General features: G+C 39.4%; 2 non-coding genes across 2 annotated transcripts; one reads left to right on the forward strand and one right to left on the reverse strand.

The window, feature by feature from the left end:
* Positions 1-4,480: 4,480 nt before the first annotated feature.
* On the reverse strand, positions 4,481-4,588 carry LOC148553469 (small nucleolar RNA R71). Its single transcript, XR_015893616.1, has one exon. It is a non-coding gene; the product is annotated as a small nucleolar RNA R71 (small nucleolar RNA).
* Positions 4,589-19,323: 14,735 nt separating this feature from the next.
* LOC148553470 (small nucleolar RNA R71) lies at positions 19,324-19,431 on the forward strand. Its single transcript, XR_015893053.1, has one exon. It is a non-coding gene; the product is annotated as a small nucleolar RNA R71 (small nucleolar RNA).
* Positions 19,432-21,469: the final 2,038 nt, after the last annotated feature.

A 21,469-nucleotide genomic window follows, 5' to 3' on the forward strand; every position in this document is an offset into this window, starting at 1 on the left:
TGCAATATGTACACCTCTAGCTCTCTTGGAGGCTTGCAACCATGATACTTCTTCACTCTATGTCCATTCACCTTGAAAGTCGCTTCACTTTTGGGATCAAACAATTCCACCACTCCGTAGGGCTTCATCTCCTTCACCTTGAAAGGTCCTTCCCATCTAGAGCGGAGCTTGCCAGGCATAAATCGGAGCCTTGAGTTGCAGAGAAGGACGTCATCTCCCTCTTGAAAGTCCTTCCTCCGAATGTGATGGTCATGGAATGCTTTAGTCTTTTCTTTGTAGATTCGGGCATTCTCATATGACTCATTCCTCAAGCATTCAAGCTCCTCTAATTGTAGCTTCCTAGCTTCACCTGCCTTGGCTAGATCCATGTTGCACTGCTTTACCGCCCAATAGGCTCGATGCTCAATCTCCACCGAAAGGTGGCATGCCTTACCATAGACGATCCGGAAAGGGCTCATCCCTATCGGGGTCTTGTAGGCCATCTGATGAGCGGATAATTTATACGCTTTTTGGCATTGTTTTTAGTATGTTTTTAGTAGAATCTAGTTACTTTTAGGGATGTTTTCATTAGTTTTTATGTTAAATTCACATTTCTGGAATTTACTATGAGTTTGTGTGTTTTTCTGTGATTTCAGGTATTTTCTGGCTGAAATTGAGGGACTTGAGCAAAAATCAGATTCAGAGGTTGAAGAAGGACTGCTGATGCTGTTGGATTCTGACCTCCATGCACTCAAAATGGATATTCTGGAGCTACAGAACTCCAAATGGCGCGCTTCCAATTGCGTTGGAAAGTAGACATCCAGGGCTTTCCAGAAATATATAATAGTCCATACTTTGCCCAAGTTTAGATGACGCAAACTGGCGTTCAACGCCAGCTCTCTGCCCAATTCTGGCGTCCAGCGCCAGAAACAAGTTGCAAAGTGGAGTTCAACGCCCAAAATGGCACAAAAGGTGGCGTCCAACTCCAAGAATGACCTCTCCACGTGTAGACTTCAAGCTCAGCCCAAGCACACACCAAAACCCTAGTAGCTAGTTTATTATAAATAGGACTTTTTACTACTGTATTAGATATCTTTGATCAGTTGTATGCTATCTTAGATCACATTTGAGGGCTGGCTTCTCGGCCATGCCTGAACCTTTCACTTATGTATTTTCAATGGTAGAGTTTCTACACTCCATAGATTAAGGTGTGGAGCTCTGCTGTTCCTCAAAGATTAATGCAAAGTACTACTGTCTTTCTATTCAATTCAACTTATTCCGCTTCTAAGATATCCATTCGCACCCAAGAACATGATGAATGTGATGATTATGTGATGCTCATCATCATTCTCCCTTATGAACGCGTGCCTGACAAACACTTCCGTTCTACATGTGAACAAGCTAGAATGAATATCTCTTGGATCACTTAATCAGGATCTTCGTGGTATAAGTTAGAACCCATGGATGGCCATTCCTGAGGTTCGGGAAGTCTAAACCCTGTCTGTGGTATTTCGAGTAGGATCCGGGAAGGGATGGCTGTGACGTACTTCAAACTCGCGAGTGCTGGGCGTAGTGACAGACGCAAAAGGATAGTAAATCCTATTTCAGTATGATCGGGAACCTCAGATGATTAGCCATGCCGTGACAGAGCATTTGGACCATTTTCACAAGAGGAGGGGATTGTAGCCACTGACAACGGTGATGCCCTTGCATAAAGCTTGCCATGGAAAGGAGTAAGACTGAGTGGATGAAGACAGTGGGAAAGCAGAGGTTCAGAGGGACGAAAGCATCTCCATACGCTTATCTGAAATTCTCACCAATGATTTACATAAGTATTTCTATCCTTAGTTTCTGTTTAATTAGTATTATTTTCGAAAACTCCATAATCAATTATTATCCGCCTGACTGAGATTTACAAGGTGACCATAGCTTGCTTCATACCAACAATCTCCGTGGGATCGACCCTTACTCACATAAGGTTTATTACTTGGACGACCCAATGCACTTGCTGGTTAGTTGTATCGAAGTTGTGACAAATTATGAATTGAGATTAGAGCACCAAGTTGTTGGAGCCATTACCAGAGATCACAATTTCGTGCACCAAGTTTTTGGCGCCGTTGCCGGGGATTGTTCGAGTTTGGACAACTGACGGTTCATCTTGTTGCTCAGATTGGGTAACTTTCTTTTCGTTTTCTTTTCAAAAATTTTTCAAAAATTTTTCAAAAAAAAATAAATTTTCCTTTGTTTTCGAAAAAAAAATATTTTCAAAAAATTATTTTTCTTCAAAATTTTTAAGAATGAATTCTAGTGTTTTATGAAGCATGTTGAAGCCTGGCTGGCTGTAAAGCCATGTCTCAATTCTTTTGGACTCAAGAGAAGAGCTTCTTTATCTTTCTTAGCAAATTGGCTGCTGAATGTAAAGTTCTGCTAAAGCTTGACTGGCTATTAAGCCATGTCTAACCCTCAGATTGGAGCTTTAGACTAACATGGCAAGATTCCTGGAATTCATATTAAAAATTTTGGAATCCTTATTTTTGTTTTTCAATTAATTTTCGAAAAAAATACAAAAAAATTAGAAAATCATAAAATTCAAGAATATTTCATGTTTCTTGTTTGAGTCTTTAGTCAAGTTATAAGTTTGGTGTCAATTGCATACTCATCTTGCATTTTTCGAAAATTTTCATGCATTCATAGTGTTCTTCATGATCTTCAAGTTGTTCTTGGTAAGTCTTCTTGTTTGATCTTTGCATTTGCATGTTGTGTGTCTTTTCTTGTTTTTCATATGCATTCCTGAATTCTTTATGTCTAAGCATTAAAGAATTCTAAGTTTGGTGTCTTGCATGTTTTCTTTGCATTAAAAATTTTTCAAAAATGTGTTCTTGATGTTCATCATGATCTTCATAGTGTTCTTGGTATTCATCTTGACATTCATAGCATTCTTGCATGCATTCATTGTTTTGATCCATAACTTTCATGCATTGCATCATTTTTTGTTTTTCTCTCTCATCATAAAAATTCAAAAATAAAAAAAAATATCTTCCCCTTTTTCTCCCATAAAATTCGAAAATTTGAGTTGACTTTTTCAAAAATTTTTAAAATCTAGTTGTTTTTATGAGTCAAATCAAATTTTCAATTTAAAAAAATCTTATTTTTTTCAAAATCTTTTTCAAAAATCAAAACTTTTTCATTTTTCTTAGTTATTTTCAAAAATTTTAAAAATATTTTTCAAAAATCTTTTTCTTATTTTTATATCATATTTTCGAAAATAACATCATCAATTAATGTTTTGATTCAAAAATTTCAAGTTTGTTACTTACTTGTTAAGAAAGATTCAAACTTTAAGTTCTAGAATCATATCTTGTGATTTCTTGTGAATCAAGTCATTAATTGTGATTTTAAAAATCAAATCGTTTTCAAAACCAATTTCAATCATATCTTTTCAAAAATATCTTCTCATCTTATCTTTTTCAAAATTTGATTTCAAAATATCTCTTCTAACTTCTTATCTTCTTATCTTTTCAAAATTGATTTTCAAATTTGTTTCAACTAACTAACTAACTTTTTTGTTTATTTCTTATCTTTTTCAAAACCACCTAACTAACTCTCTCTCTCTAATTTTCGAAAATATCTTCCCCCTTTTTCAAAATTTCTTTTTTTTATTTAACTAATTATTTTAATTTTTGATTTTAATTTTCGAAAATTACTAACCTTTTTCTAAAACTATTTTCGAAAATCACTAACTCTTTTTCAAAAATAATTTTCGAAAATCCTCTCCCTCTCTCATCTTAGTCTATTTATTTATTCATCTACTAACATCTCTTCCTCACATCACTCACCAAATTCGAACCCCCTCTTCTATCTGTGTTCGAATTTTTTCGTCTTTTCTTCTTCTACTAACAATAAGGAACCTCTTTACTGTGACATAGAGGATTCCTCTTCTTTTCTTTTTCTCTTCTCTTTCTTATGAGCAAGGACAAAGAAAAAGGCATTCTTGTTGAAGCTGATCCAGAACCTGAAAGGACTCTGAAGAGAAAACTAAGAGAAGCTAAATTACAATAATCCAGAGACAACCTTATTGAAAATTTCGAACAAGTAAAGGAGATGGCAGCCGAACCCAACAACAATAATGCAAGGAGAATGCTTGGTGACTTTACTGCACCTAATTCCAATTTACACGGAAGAAGCATCTCCATTCCTACCATTGGAGCAAACAATTTTGAGCTGAAACCTCAGCTAGTTTCTCTGATGCAACAAAACTGCAAGTTTCATGGACTTCCATCTGAAGATCCTTTTTCAGTTCTTAACTGAATTCTTGCAGATCTGTGATACTGTTAAGACTAATGGAGTAAATCCTGAAGTCTACAGGCTCATGCTTTTCCCTTTTGCTGTAAGAGACAGAGCTAGAATATGGTTGGACTCTCAACCTAAAGACAGCCTGAACTCTTGGGATAAGCTGGTCACGGCTTTCTTAGCCAAGTTCTTTCCTCCTCAAAAGCTGAGCAAGCTTAGAGTGGATGTTCAAACCTTCAAACAAAAAGATGGTGAATCCCTCTATGAAGCTTGGGAAAGATACAAACAGTTGACCAAAAAGTATCCTTCTGACATGCTTTTAGAATGGACCATCCTGGATATATTCTATGATGGTTTATCTGAGCTATCAAAGATGTCATTGGATACTTCTGCAGGTGGATCCATTCACCTAAAGAAAACGCCTACAGAAGCTCAAGAACTCATTAACATGGTTGCAAATAACCAGTTCATGTACACTTCTGAGAGGAATCCTGTGAGTAATGGGACGCCTATGAAGAAGGGAGTTCTTGAAATTGATACTCTGAATGCCATATTGGCTCAGAACAAAATATTGACTCAGCAAGTCAATATGATTTCACAGAGTCTGACTGGAATGCAAGCTGCATCCAACAGTACTCAAGAGGCTTCTTATGAAGAAGAAGCTTATGATCCTGAGAACCCTACAATAGCAGAGGTAAATTACATGGGTGAACCATATGGAAACACCTATAATCCATCATGGAGAAATCATCCAAATCTCTCATGGAAGGATCAAAAGCCTCAACAAAGCTTTAATAATGGTGGAAGAAACAGGTTTAACAATAATAAACCTTTTCCATCATCCACTCAGCAACAGATAGAGAACTCTGAACAAAGTACCTCTAATTTAGCAAACTTAGTCTCTGATCTATCCAAGGCCACTGTAAGTTTCATGAATGAAACAAGGTCTTCCATTAGAAATTTGGAAGCACAAGTGGGCCAGCTGAGTAAAAGGATCACTGAAATCCCTCCTAGTACCCTCCCAAGCAATACAGAAGAGAATCCAAAAGGAGAGTGCAAGGCCATTGACATAAGCACCATGGCCAAACCTGTAAGGGAAGGAGAGGACGTGAATCCCAAGGAGGAAGACCTCCTGGGACGTCCAGTGATCAATAAGGAGCTTCCCTCTGAGGAACCAAAGGACTCTGAGGCTCATTTAGAGACCATAGAGATTCCATTGAACCTCCTTATGCCATTCATGAGCTTTGATGAGTATTCCTCTTCTGAAGAGAATGAGGATGTTACTGAAGAGCAAGTTGCCAAGTTCCTTGGTGCAATCATGAAGCTAAATGCCAAATTATTTGGTATTGATACTTGGGAAGATGAACCTCCCTTGTTCACCAATGAACTAAGTGATCTGGATCAACTGACATTGCCTAAGAAGAAACAGGATCCTGGAAAGTTCATAATACCTTGTACCATAGGCACCATGATCTTTAAGGCTCTGTGTGACCTTGGTTCAGGGATAAACCTCATGCCCCTCTTTGTAATAGAGAAATTGGGAATCTATGGGGTGCAAACTGCTAAAATCTCATTAGAGATGGCAGATAATTCAAGAAAACAGACTTATGGACAAGTAGAGGACGTGTTAGTAAAGGTTGAAGGCCTTTACATCCCTATAGATTTCATAGTCCTAGATACTGGGAAGGATGAGGATGAATCCATCATCCTAAGAAGACCTTTCCTGGCAACAGCAAGAGCTGTGATTGATGTGGACAGAGGAGAATTGATCCTTCAAATAAATGAGGACAACCTTATGTTTACAACTCAAGGATCTCTCTCTGCATCCATGGAGAGGAAGCAGAAAAAGCTTCTCTCAAAGCAGAGTCAACCAAAGCCCCCACAGTCAAACTCTAAGTTTGGTGTTGGGAGGCCACAACCAAACTCTAAGTTTGGTGTTGAACTCCCATATCCAAACTCTAAGTTTGGTGTTGGAGAGTCTCAACAAAGCTCTGCACATCTGTGAGGCTCCATGAGAGCCCACTGTCAAGCTATTGACATTAAAGAAGCGCTTGTTGGGAGGCAACCCAATTTTTATTTATTTATATTTTTATTAGTTATATGTCTTTATAGGTACATGATCATGTGGAGTCACAAAATAAATAAAAAAAAATTGAAAACAGAATCAAAAACAACAGAAGAAAAATCACACCCCGGAGGAAGGCCTTACTGGCGTTTAAACGCCAGTAAGAAGCATGTTTTGGGCGTTCAATGCCAGAACAGAGCATGGTTCTGGCGCTGAACACCAGAAATGGGCATCATCTGGGCGTTTGAACGCCAGAAATGCACCCTGGAGAAGAGCTGGCGCTGAACGCCCAGAACAAGCATGGTTCTGGCGTTCAACGCCAGAAATGGGCAACAAATGGGCGTTCAACGCCCAGAACAAGCACCAATCTGGCGCTGAACGCCCAGAGTTGTGTGCAAAGGCATTTTATATGCCTAATTTGGTGCAAGGTTGTAAATCCTTAAGCACCTCAGGATCTGTGGACCCCACAGGATCACCTCAGGATCTGTGGACCCTACAGGATCCCCACCTACCTCCACTTACTTCTTCTCACCCCTCTTTCACACAATCCCATTAACACTCTTCCCCAAAACCCCTCACCAATCACCTTAATCTCTCTTCCCCATCACCTCTTCACCACTCACATCCATCCATTCTTCCCCATAAACCTACCTCATAAACTCCACCTACCTTCAAAATTCAAAATCAATTTCCCACCCAACCCCACCCTATATGGCCGAAACTTAACCCCCCTCCCTTCCTTATATATAGCCCTCCATTCTTCTTCATTTTCACACAACACAACCCTCTCTTTCCTTCTTGGCCGAAACATACCTCCCCCCTCTTCTCCATATTTTCTTCTTCTTCTTCATCTAATTCTTTCTTTTCTTGCTCGAGGGCGAGCAATATTCTAAGTTTGGTGTGGTAAAAGCATAAGCTTTTTGTTTTTCCATTACCATTGATGGCACCTAAGACCGGAGAATCCTCTAGAAAAGGGAAAGGGAAGACAAAAGCTTCCACCTCCGAGTCATGGGAGATGGAAAGATTCATCTCCAAAGCTCATCAAGACCACTTCTATGATGTTGTGGCCAAGAAAAAGGTGATCCCCGAGGTCCCTTTCAAACTCAAAAGAAATGAGTATCCGGAGATCCGACATGAAATTCAAAGAAGAGGTTGGGAAGTTCTAACAAATCCCATCCAACAAGTCGGCATCCTAATGGTTCAAGAGTTCTATCCCAATGCATGGATCACCAAGAACCATGATCAAAGTAAGAACCCGGATCCAAAGAACTATGTTACAATGGTTCGGGGGAAATACTTGGATTTTAGTTCGGAAAATGTGAGGTTGGCGTTTAACTTGCCTATGATGCAAGGAGATGAACGCCCCTACACTAGAAGGGTCAACTTTAATCAAAGGTTGGACCAAGTCCTCATGGACATATGTGTGGAAGGAGCTCAATGGAAGATTGACTCCAAAGACAAGCCGGTTCAACTAAGAAGATTGGACCTCAAGCCTGTGGCTAGAGGATGGTTAGAGTTCATCCAACACTCCATCATCCCCACTAGCAACCGATCTGAAGTTACTGTGGATCGGGCCATCATGATCCATAGCATCATGATTGGAGAGGAAGTAGAAGTTCATGAAGTCATCTCCCTTGAACTCTACAAAATAGCCGAAAAGCCCTCTCCTGGGGCAAGGCTAGCTTTTCCTCATCTCATTTGCCATCTATGTTACTCAGCTGGAGCTTTCATAGAAGGAGACATTCACATTGAGGAAGAGAAGCCCATCACTAAGAAGAAGATGGAGCAAGCAAGAGAGCCCATTCATGGAGCTCAAGAGGCGCATGAAGCTCATCACCATGAGATCCCGGAGATGCCTCAAATGCATTTTCCTCCACAAAACTATTGGGAGCAAATCAACACCTCCCTAGGAGAATTAAGCTCCAACATGGGACAACTAAGGATGGAACATCAAGAGCACTCCATCATCCTTCATGAAATAAGAGAAGATCAAAAAGCAATGAGGGAGGAGCAACAAAGACAAGGAAGAGACATAGAAGAGCTCAAGGACATCATTGGTTCCTCAAGAAGGAAACGCCACCATCACTAAGGTGGATTCATTCCTTGTTCTTATTTCTTCTGTTTTTCGTTTTCTATGTTAAGTGCTTATCCGTGTTTGTGTCTTCATTACATGATCATTAGTAGTTAGTAACTTTGTCTTAAAGTTATGAATGTCCTATAAATCCATCACCTCTCTTAAATGAAAAATGTTTTAATTCAAAAGAACAAGAAGTACATGAGTTTCGAATTTATCCTTGAACTTAGTTTAATTATATTGATGTGGTGACAATGCTTCTTGTTTTCTGAATGAATGCTTGAACAGTGCATATGTCTTTTGAAGTTGTTGTTTAAGAATGTTAAATATGTTGGCTCTTGAAAGAATGATGATAAGGAGACATGTTATTTGATAATCTAAAAAATCATAAAAATGATTCTTGAAGCAAGAAAAAGCAGCAAAGAACAAAGCTTGCAGAAAAAAAAAAAGAGAAAAAAAAATTTAGGCGAAAAAAAATAGAAAGAAAAAGCAAGGAGAAAAAGCCAAAGCTCTTAAAACCAAGAGGCAAGAGCAAAAAGCCAGTAACCCTTAAAACCAAAAGGCAAGGGCAAATAAAAAGGATCCCAAGGATTTGAGCATCAGTGGATAGGAGGGCCTAAAGGAATAAAATCCTGGCTTAAGCGGCTAAACCAAGCTGTCCCTAACCATGTGCTTGTGGCGTGTAGGTGTCAAGTGAAAACTTGAGACTGAGCGGTTAAAGTCAACGTCCAAAGCAAAAAAAAGAGTGTGCTTAAGAACCCTGGACACCTCTAATTGGGGACTTTAGAAAAGCTGAGTCACAATCTGAAAAGGTTCACCCAATTATGTGTCTGTGGCATTTATGTATCCAGTGGTAATACTGGAAAACAAAGTGCTTAGGGCCATGGCCAAGACTCATAAAGAAGCTGTGTTCAAGAATCATCATACTGAACTAGGAGAATCAATAACACTATCTGAACTCTGAGTTCCTATAGAAGCCAATCATTCTGAACTTCAATGGATAAAGTGAGATGCCAAAACTATTCAAGAGGCAAAAAGCTATAAGTCCCGCTCATTTAATTGGAGCTATGTTTCATTGATAGTTTGGAATTTATAGTATATTCTCTTCTTTTTATCCTATTTGATTTTCAGTTGCTTGGGGACAAGCAACAATTTAAGTTTGGTGTTGTGATGAGCGGATAATTTATACGCTTTTTGGCATTGTTTTTAGTATGTTTTTAGTAGAATCTAGTTACTTTTAGGGATGTTTTCATTAGTTTTTATGTTAAATTCACATTTCTGGACTTTACTATGAGTTTGTGTGTTTTTCTGTGATTTCAGGTATTTTCTGGCTGAAATTGAGGGACTTGAGCAAAAATCAGATTCAGAGGTTGAAGAAGGACTACTGATGCTGTTGGATTCTGACATCCCTGCACTCAAAATGAATTTTCTGGATCTACAAAACTCAAAATGGCGAGCTTCCAATTGCGTTGGAAAGTAGACATTCAGAGCTTTCCAGCAATATATAATAGTACATACTTTGCCCACGTTTAGTGGACGCAAACTGGCGTTCAACGCCAGCTCTCTGCCCAATTCTAGCGTCCAGAGCCAGAAACAAGTTGCAAAGTGGAGTTCAACGCCCAAAATGGCACAAAAGGTGGCGTCCAACTCCAAGAATGACCTCTCCACGTGTAGACTTCAAGCTCAGTCCAAGAACACACCAAGTGGGCCCCGGAAGTGGATTTATGCATCAATTACCTACTTCTGTAAACCCTAGTAGCTAGTTTATTATAAATAGGACTTTTTACTACTGTATTAGATATCTTTGATCAGTTGTATGCTATCTTAGATCACGTTTGAGGGCTGGCCTCTTGGCCATGCCTGAACCTTTCACTTATGTATTTTCAACGGTAGAGTTTCTACACTCCATAGATTAAGGTGTGGAGCTTTGCTGTTCCTCAAAGATTAATGCAAAGTACTACTGTCTTTCTATTCAATTCAACTTATTCCACTTCTAAGATATCTATTCGCACCCAAGAACATGATGAATGTGATGATTATGTGATGCTCATCATCATTCTCCCTTATGAACGCGTGCCTAACAAACACTTCCGTTCTACATGCGAACAAGCTAGAATGAATATCTCTTGGATCTCTTAATCAGGATCTTCGTGGTATAAGTTAGAACCCATGGATGGCCATTCCTGAGGTCCGGAAAGTCTAAACCTTGTCTGTGGTATTTCGAGTAGGATCCGGGAAGGGATGGCTGTGACGTACTTCAAACTCGCGAGTGCTGGGCGTAGTGATAGACGCAAAAGGATAGTAAATCCTATTCCAGTATGATCGGGAACCTCAGATGATTAGCCGTGCCGTGACAGAGCATTTGGACCATTTTCACAAGAGGAGGGGATTGTAGCCACTGACAATGGTGATGCCCTTGCATAAAGCTTGCCATGGAAAGGAGTAAGACTGATTGGATGAAGACAGCGGGAAAGCAGAGGTTCAGAGGGACGAAAGCATCTCCATACGCTTATCTGAAATTATCACCAATGATTTACATAAGTATTTCTATCCTTAGTTTCTATTTAATTAGTATTATTTTCGAAAACTCCATAATCAATTATTATCCGCCTGACTGAGATTTACAAGGTGACCATAGCTTGCTTCATACCAACAATCTCCGTGGGATCGACCCTTACTCACGTAAGGTTTATTACTTGGACGACCCAGTGCACTTGCTGGTTAGTTGTATCGAAGTTGTGACAAATTATGAATTGAGATTAGAGCACCAAGTTGTTGGAGCCATTACCAGAGATAACAATTTCGTGCACCACCGTCCTATATGCCCATAGTGCATCCCCTAACCGGAGGCTCCAATCCTTTCTTTGTGGATTGACCACTTTTTCCAAGATTCTCTTGATCTCCCGGTTGGACACTTTCGCTTGCCAATTTGTTTGCGGATGGTAAGCAGTAGCAACCTTATGCGTCACTCCATAGCGCTTGAGCAATGCTTCTACTTTCCTGTTACAAAAGTGGGATCCTTGGTCGCTCACGATTGCTCGTGGCGACCCATAACGGCATACAATATGATTCTGTATGAAAGAAACAACGGTATTGACGTCATCAAGTCGGGTAGGCACGGCCTCTACCCACTTTGATATGTAGTCAACCGCTAACAGAATATACAAATACCCACTAGTGTTGGAAAACGGTCCCATAAAGTCAATGCCCCATACATCAAATATCTCGCAGAACAACATAGGTTGCTGAGGCATTTCATCCCTCTGGGATGCGTTTCCTGACTTCTGACACTGATGGCAAGACACACATAACCGGTTAGCATCCTTGAATAAGGTTGGCTACCAGAATCCACAATCCAACACTTTTTTAGCGGTCCTTTGTGGGCCAAAGTGGCCACCACATTCGGACGAATGGCAAGCTTCAAGAATTGGTTGGAATTCGGATTCCGGGACACACCTTCGGATTACTTGGTCCACACCTCTCTTCTACAAGTGAGGGTCATCCCAAATATAGTATTTGGAATCACTCCTCAACTTGTCCCTTTGGTTTTTCGAAAGGTTGGGAGGGAAGATTCTTGCAACCAAGTAGTTTGTCATTGGGGCAAACCAAGGAAGGCTATCCGACACAGCATGCAAACTATCCAATAGGAATGAGTCATTGATCGGAAATGGATCAATTTTTAAATTCTCAATGCGGCTTAAATGATCCGCAACCAGGTTTTGAGATCCACTCCGGTCCTTAATCTCAATGTCATATTCTTGCAAAAGCAAGATCCAACGTATGAGTCTAGGCTTTGACTCATTCTTTGTCAATAAGTACTTTAAAGCTGCATGATCCGTATATACCACTGTCTTTGAACCTAGCAAATAAGATCTGAATTTATCTAAAGCATGAACAATGGCAAAGAGTTCTTTTTCAGTAGTGGTATAGTTGGATTGTGCTGCATCTAGTGTCTTAGAAGAGTAAGCAATGACTTAAGGGAGTTTACCCTCGCGCTGTGCAAGCGCGGCACCTACAGCATAGTTTGACGCATCGCACATTATCTCGAATGGCAACGTCCAATTGGGGCCTCGCACAATCGGTGCTATGGTGAGACCTTTCCTTAACTCTTCAAATGCTTTCACACACTCACTGTCAAACTCAAAATCCACATCTTTAGGCGCGACAATGGCAAAGCAATCCTGCTGAAGTCCTTGATGAAGCGCCTGTAAAATCCTGCATGTCCCAAAAACGAGCGGACCTCCCTCACGAATGAGGGGTGAGGCAAAGTAGTAATAACATCGACCTTGGCCGGGTCCACAGAAATGCCTTCACTAGAGACTACATGTCCTAACACTATGATGTCTGGTGCGCAGAAATTGTGATTACACTTTAATTATGTAAAATTCATTGCTCTTTCTTTCCCTGGTAATGGCGCCAAAAACTTGGTGCCAATACCATGGTTCACAACTTCGCACAACTAACCAGCAAGTGCACTGGGTCGTCCAAGTAATACCTTACGTGAGTAAGGGTCGAATCCCACGGAGATTGTTGGTATGAAGCAAGCTATGGTCACCTTGCAAATCTCAGTCAGGTAGGGTTAAATGTGATTAGATTAGATAATTAAAAGATAAATAATAAAGGATAGAAATACTTATGTAATTCATTGGTGAGAATTTTAGATAAGCGAATAGAGATGCTTTTTGTTCCTCTGAACCTTTGCTTTCCTGCTGCCTTCATCCAATCAGTCTTACTCCTTTCCATGGCTGGCTTTATGTGATACATCACCATTGTCAATGGCTACTTTCGGTCTTCTCTCGGGAAAATGATCCAAATGCCCTGTCATGGCACGGCTAATCGTTTGGGGGCATCACCTTTGTCAATGGTTTCATATTATCCTCTCAGTGAAAATGGTCAATGCACCCTGTCACGGCACGGCTATTCATCTGTCGGTTCTCGATCCTGCTGGAATAGGATTTACTATCCTTTTGCGTCTGTCACTACGCCCAGCAATCGTGAGTTTGAAGCTCGTCACAGTCATTCAATCATTGAATCCTACTCGGAATACCACAGACAAGGTTTAGACCTTCCGGATTCTCTTGAATGCTGCCATCATTCTAGCTTACACCACGAAGATTCCGATTAAGAGATCTAAGAGATACTCATTCAATCTAAGGTAGAACGGAAGTGGTTGTCAGGCACACATTCATAAGGAATGATGATGATTGTCACGTTCATCACATTCAGGTTGAAGTGCGAATGAATATCTTAGAAGCGAAATAAGATGAATTGAATAGAAAACAGTAGTACTTTGCATTAATCTTTGAGGAACAACAGAGCTCCACACCTTAATCTATGGAGTGTAGAAACTCTACCATTAAAATTACATAAGTGAAAGGTCCAGGCATGGCCGAGATGGCCAGCCCCCAAAACGTGATCACAGGATCAAAAATACAATCCAGGATGTCTAATACAATAGTAAGAGGTCCTATTTATAATAAACTAGCTACTAGGGTTTACAGAAGTAAGTAATTGATGCATAAATCCACTTCCGGGGCCCACTTGGTGTGTGCTTGGGCTGAGCTTTGAGTGTTGCACGTGTAGAGGTCCTCCTTGGAGTTGAACGCCAGCTTTTGTGCCAGTTTGGGCGTTCAACTCTGGTTTTGGATCCTTTTCTGGCGTTGGACGCCAGAATTGGGCAGAGAACTGGCGTTTAACACCAGTTTGCGTCATCTAAACTTGGCCAAAGTATGGACTATTATATATTTCTGGAAAGCCCTGGATGTCTACTTTCTAACGCAATTGGAAGCGTGCCATTTTGAGTTCTGTAGCTCCAGAAAATCTACTTTGAGTGCAGGGAGGTCAGAATCCAACAACATCAACAGTCCTTCTTCAACCTCTGAATCTGATTTTTGCTCAAGTCCCTCAATTTCAGCTAGAAAATACCTGAAATCACAGAAAAACACACAAACTCATAGTAAAGTCCAAAAATGTGAATTTAACATAAAAACTAATGAAAACATCCCTAAAAGTAACTAGATCCTACTAAAAACATACTAAAAACAATGTCAAAAAGCGTATAAATTATCCGCTCATCACAACACCAAACTTAAATTGTTGCTTGTCCCCAAGCAACTGAAAATCAAATAGGATAAAAAGAAGAGAATATACTATAAATTCCAAACTATCAATGAAACATAGCTCCAATCAAATGAGCGGGATTTATAGCTTTTTGCCTCTTGAATAGTTTTGGCATCTCACTCTATCCATTGAGGTTCAGAATGATTGGCATCTATAGGAACTCAGAGTTCAAATAGTGTTATTGATTCTCCTAGTTCAGTATGATAATTCTTGAACACAGCTTCTTTATGAGTCTTGGCCGTGGCCCTAAGCACTTTGTTTTTCAGTATTACCACCGGATACATAAATGCCACAGACACATAACTGGGTGAACCTTTTCAGATTGTGACTCAACTTTGCTAAAGTCCCCAATTAGAGGTGTCCAAGGTTCTTAAGCACACTCTTGTTTTCTTTTTTGGTTTGGACCTTGATTTTAACCGCTCAGTCTCAAGTTTTTACTTGACACCTACACGCCACAAGCACATGGTTAGGGACAGCTTGGTTTAGCCGCTTAGACCAGGATTTTATTCCTTTAGGCCCTCCTATCCACTGATGCTCAAAGCCTTGGGATCCTTTTTATTTGCCCTTGCCTTTTGGTTTTAAGGGTTATTGGCTTTTTGCTCTTGCCTCCTGGTTTTAAGAGCTTTGGCTTTTTCTGCTTGCTTTTGCTTTTTCTTTCTTCTTTTTTTTTTCCGCCTATATTTTTTTTTTCTGCAAGCTTTGTTCTTTGCTGCTTTTTCTTGCTTCAAGAATCATTTTTATGATTTTTCAGATTATCAAATAACATGTCTCCTTGTCATCATTCTTTCAAGAGCCAACATATTTAACATTCTTAAACAACAACTTCAAAAGACATATGCACTGTTCAAGCATTCATTCAGAAAACAAGAAGCATTGTCACCACATCAATATAATTAAACTAAGTTCAAGGATAAATTCGAAACTCATGTACTTCTTGTTCTTTTGATTTAAAAACATTTTTCATTTAAGAGAGGTGATGGATTCATAGGACATTCATAACTTTAAGACAAAGTTACTAAATACTAATGATCATGTAATGAAGACACAAACATAGATAAGCACTTAACATAGAAAACGAAAAACAGAGAAAGTAAGAGCAAGGAATGAGTCCACCATAGTGATGATGGCGTTTCCTTCTTGAGGAACCAATGATGTTCTTGAGCTCTTCTATGTCTCTTCCTTGCCTTTGTGGCTTGATTCCTAGTGATTTTTGGTATTTATATCCTCAGTTGCTTCCAATAACTATGTGGAGGGAAGTGCATCCCCTGAGGTATCTCAGGGATCTCTTGATTTGTAGCCACATGTTCTACCACTGAGCTATAGATCCTTTACATAATTATTTTACCACACCAAACTTAGAATGTTCTTACCCTCGAGCAAAAGAAGAAGGAATAGATGAAGAAGAAGATGTGGAATAAAAAAACTAGGATTATGAGGAAGGAAGGTGGGGATTCTGTGGGGTCCACAGATCCTGAGATGATCCTGTGAGGTCCACAGATCTTGAGGTGTCAAGGCATTTACATCCCTACACCAATTTAGGCATGTAAAATGCCCTTGCACCCAACTCTGGGCGTTCAGCGCCAGGTTGGTGCCCATTTTGGGCGTTCAACGCCCATTTGTTGCCCATTTCTGGCGTTGAACGCCAGAACCATGCTTGTTCTGGGCGTTCAGCGCCAGCTCTTCTCCAGGGTGCATTTCTGGCGTTCAAACGCCCAGATGGTGCCCATTTTGGGCGTTCAATGCCCAGACACTGCCCATTTTGGGCGTTCAGTGCCAGAACCATGCTCTGTTCTGGCGTTGAACGCCAGGCAGGTGCTTCCTCCAGGGTGTGATTTTTCTTCTGCTATCTTTGATTCTGTTTTCAATTTTTATATTTATTTTGTGACTCCACATGATCATGAACCTATAAAGACATATAACTAAGAAAAATATAGTTAGATAAATAAAAATTAGGTTGCCTCCCAACAAGCGCTTCTTTAATGTCAATAGCTTGACAGTGGGCTCTCATGGAGCCTCACAGATGTTCAGAGCATTGTTGAGACCCTCCAACACCAAACTTAGAGTTTGGATATGGGAGTTCAACACCAAACTTAGAGTTTGGTTGTGGCCTCCCAACACCAAACTTAGAGTTTGACTGTGGGGGCTTTGTTTGACTCTGCTTTGAGAGAAGCTTTTTCTACTTCCTCTCCATGGATGCAGAGAGAGATCCTTGAGTTGTAAACACAAGGTTGTCCTTATTCAATTGAAGGATCAATTCTCCTCTGTCCACATCAATCACAGCTCTTGCTGTGGCTAGGAAAGGTCTTCCTAGGATGATGGATTCATCCTCTTCCTTTCCAGTATCCAGGACAATCAAATTAGCAGGGATGTAAAGGCCTTCAACCTTTACTAACACGTCCTCTACTTGTCCATAGGCCTGTTTTCTTGAATTGCCTGCCATCTCTAATGAGATTTTAGCAGCTTGCACCCCATAGATTCCCAGTTTCTCTATTACAGAGAGGGGCATGTAAAAGAAGAAGGAATAGATGAAGAAGAAGATGTGGAAAAAAAACTAGGATTATGAGGAAGGAAGGTGGGGATCCTGTGGGGTCCACAGATCCTGGGATGATCCTGTGAGGTCCACAGATCTTGAGGTGTCAAGGCATTTACATCCCTGCACCAATTTAGGCATGTAAAATGCCCTTGCACCCAACTCTGGGCGTTCAGCGCCAGGTTGGTGCCCATTTTGGGCGTTCAACGCCCATTTGTTACCCATTTCTGGCGTTGAACGCCAGAACCATGCTTGTTCTGGGCGTTCAGCGCCAGCTCTTCTCCAGGGTGCATTTCTGGCGTTCAAACGCCCAGATGATGCCCATTTTGGGCGTTCAATGCCCAGACACTGCCCATTTTGGGCGTTCAGTGCCAGAACCATGCTCTGTTCTGGCGTTGAACGCCAGGCAGGTGCTTCCTCCAGGGTGTGATTTTTCTTCTGCTGTCTTTGATTCTGTTTTCAATTTTTATATTTATTTTGTGACTCCACATGATCATGAACCTATAAAGACATATAACTAAGAAAAATATAGTTAGATAAATAAAAATTGGGTTGCCTCCCAACAAGCGCTTCTTTAATGTCAATAGCTTGACAGTGGGCTCTCATGGAGCCTCATAGATGTTCAGAGCATTGTTGAGACCCTCCAACACCAAACTTAGAGTTTGGTTGTGGCCTCCCAACACCAAACTTAGAGTTTGACTGTGGGGGCTTTGTTTGACTCTGCTTTGAGAGAAGCTTTTTCTACTTCCTCTCCATGGATGCAGAGAGAGATCCTTGAGTTGTAAACACAAGGTTGTCCTTATTCAATTGAAGGATCAATTCTCCTCTGTCCACATCAATCACAGCTCTTGCTGTGGCTAGGAAAGGTCTTCCTAGGATGATGGATTCATCCTCTTCCTTTCCAGTATCCAGGACTATGAAATCAGCAGGGATGTAAAGGCCTTCAACCTTTACTAACACATCCTCTACTTGTCCATAGGCTTATTTTCTTGAATTGTCTGCCATCTCTAATGAGATTTTAGCAGCTTGCACCCCATAGATTCCCAGTTTCTCTATTACAGAGAGGGATATGAGGTTTATCCCTGAACCAAGGTCACACAGAGCCTTAAAGATCATGGTGCCTATGGTACAAGGTATTATGAACTTTCCAGGATCCTGTCTCTTCTGAGGCAATGTCAGTTGATCCAAATCACTTAGTTCATTGGTGAACAAGGGAGGTTCATCTTCCCAAGTTTCAATACCAAATAATTTGGCATTCAGCTTCATGATTGCACCAAGAAACTTGGCAGTTTACTCTTCAGTGACATCCTTATTCACTTCAAAAGAGGAATACTCATCAGAGCTCATGAATGGCATAAGGAGGTTCAATGGAATCTCTATGGTCTCTAAATGAGTCTCAGATTCCTTTGTTTCCTCAGAGGGAAGCTCCGTATTGATCACTGGACGTCCCAGGAGGTCTTCCTCCTTGGGATTCACGTCCTCTCCTTCCCTTACAGGTTCGGCCATGGTGCTTATGTAAATGGCCTTGCACTCTCCTTTTGGATTCTCTTCTGTATTGCTTGGGAGAGTACTAGGATGGATTTCAGTGATCCTTTTACTCAGCTGGCCCACTTGTGCTTCCAAATTTCTAATGGAAGACCTTGTTTCATTCATGAAACTTACAGTGGCCTTGGATAGATCAGAGACTAAGTTTGCTAAATTAGAAGTATTTTATTCAGAGTTATCTGTCTATTGCTGAGTGGATGATGGAAAAGGTTTATTATTGTTAAACCTGTTTCTTCCACCATTATTAAAGCCTTGTTGAGGCCTTTGATCCTTCCATGAGAGATTTGGATGATTTCTCCATGATGGGTTATAGGTGTTTCCATAAGGTTCACCTAAGTAATTCACCTCTGTTATTGCAGGGTTTTCAGGATCATAAGCTTCTTCTGCATAAGAAGCCTCTTGAGTACTGTTGGATGCAGCTTGCATTCCATTCAGACTCTGAGAAATCATATTGACTTGCTGAGTCAATATTTTGTTCTGAGCCAATATGGCATTCAGAGTATCAACTTCAAGAACTCCCTTCTTCATAGGCGTCCCATTACTCACAGGATTCCTCTGAAAAGTGTACATGAACTGGTTATTAGCAACCATGTCAATGAGTTCTTGAGCTTCTGCAGGCGTTTTGTTTAGGTGAATGGATCCACCTGCAGAAGTATCTAATGACATCTTTGATAACTCAGATAAACCATCATAGAATATATCCAGGATGGTCCATTCTGAAAGCATGTCAGAAGGACACTTTTTGGTCAACTGTTTGTATCATTCCCAAGCTTCATAGAGGGATTCACCATCTTTTTGTTTGAAGGTTTGAACATCCACTCTAAGCTTGCTCAGCTTTTGGGGAGGAAAGAACTTGGCTAAGAAAGCCGTGACCAGCTTATCCCAAGAGTTCAGGCTGTCTTTAGGTTGAGAGTCCAACCATATTCTAGCTCTGTCTCTTACAGCAAAAGGGAAAAGCATGAGCATGTAGACTTCAGGATCTACTCCATTAGTCTTAACAGTATCACAGATCTGCAAGAATTCAGTTAAGAACTGAAAAGGATCTTCAGATGGAAGTCCATGAAACTTGCAGTTCTGCTGCATCAGAGAAACTAATTGAGGTTTCAGCTCAAAGTTGTTTGCTCCAATGGCAGGAATGGAGATGCTTCTTCCATGTAAATTGGAATTAGGTGCAGTAAAGTCACCAAGCATCCTCCTTGCATTATTATTATTTTTGGCTGCCATCTCCTCTTCCTGTTCGAAAATTTCTGAAAGGTTATCTCTGGATTGTTGTAATTTAGCTTCTCTTAATTTTCTCTTCAGGGTCCTTTCAGGTTCTGGATCTGCTTCAACAAGAATGTTCTTGTCCTTGCTCCTGCTCATATGACAAAGAAGAGTGCACAAAGAAAATAATAATAATAATATGGATCATTTATATCACAGTATAGAGGTCCTTGTGTTAGTAGAAGAAAAGAAGAAGAAAATCTGAACTCAGAGAGAGAGAGAGAGAGAGGGAGTTCGGATTTTTGGTGGGTGAGGGAGAGATGTTAGTAGATGAATAAATAAATAGAATAAAATGAGAGAGGGAAAATTTTCAAAAATAATTTTTGAAAAAGAGTTAGTGATTTTTGAAAATAGTTTTTGAAAAAGGTTAGTGATTTTCGAAAATTAAGTTTTAAAATTGAAATAATTAGTTAATTAAAAAGAAATTTTGAAAAAGAGGGGAGATATTTTCGAAAATTAGAGAGAGAGAGTTAGTTAGGTAGTTTTGAAAAAGATAAGAAACAAACAAAAAGTTAATTAGTTAGTTGAAACAAATTTTGAAAATCAATTTTTGAAAAGATAAGAAGATAAGAAGTTAGAAAAGATATTTTGAAATCAAATTTTTTAAAAAGATATGATGAGAAGATATTTTTGAAAAGATATGATTGAAATTAGTTTTGAAAAAGATTTGATTTTTAAAATCACAATTAATGACTTGATTCACAAGAAATCACAAGATATGATTCCAGAACTCAAAGTTTGAATCTTTCTTAACAAGTAAGTAACAAACTTGAAATTTTTGAATCAAAACATTAATTGGTGATGTTATTTTCGAAAATTTTATGATAAAGATAAGAAAAAGATTTTTGAAAAACATTTTTATAATTTTCGAAAATAACTAAGAAAAATGAAAAAGATTTGATTTTCGAAAAAGATTTTGAAAAAGATAAGATTTTCAAATTGAAAATTTGATTTGACTCATAAGAAACAACTTGATTTTAAAAAATTTTTGAAAAAGTCAACTCAAATTTTCGAATTTGATGAGAGAAAAAGGGAAAGATATTTTTTTGATTTTTTGAAATTTTATGAAAAACATGAAAATGATGCAATGCATGAGAATTTTAGATCAAAACAATGAATGCATGCAAGAATGCTATGAATGTCAAGATGAACACCAAGAACGCCAAGAAGATCATGATGAACATCAAGAACATGTTTTTGAAAAATTTTTAATGCAAAGAAAACATGCAAGACACCAAACTTAGAATTCTTTAATGCTTAGACATAAAGAATTCAGGAATGCATAAGAAAAACAACAAAAAGACACAAAACATGCAAATGCAAAGATCAAACAAGAAGACTTACCAAGAACAACTTGAAAATCATGAAGAACACCATGAATGCATGAAATTTTCAAAAAAATGCAGGATGCACATGCAATTGACACCAAACTTATAACATGACTCAAGACTCAAACAAGAAACACAAGATATTTTTTATTTTTATGAATTTATAAATTTTTTTGTATTTTTTCGAAAATTATTTGAAAAACAAAAATAAGGATTTCAAAATCTTTAATATGAATTCCAGGAATCTTGTGCTCTTTAGTTTAAAGCTCCAATCA

This window comes from Arachis ipaensis, chromosome B7 (assembly GCF_059453495.1).
Source record: "Arachis ipaensis isolate K30076 ecotype BB chromosome B7, ASM5945349v1, whole genome shotgun sequence".
Taxonomy (NCBI): Eukaryota; Viridiplantae; Streptophyta; class Magnoliopsida; order Fabales; family Fabaceae; genus Arachis; species Arachis ipaensis.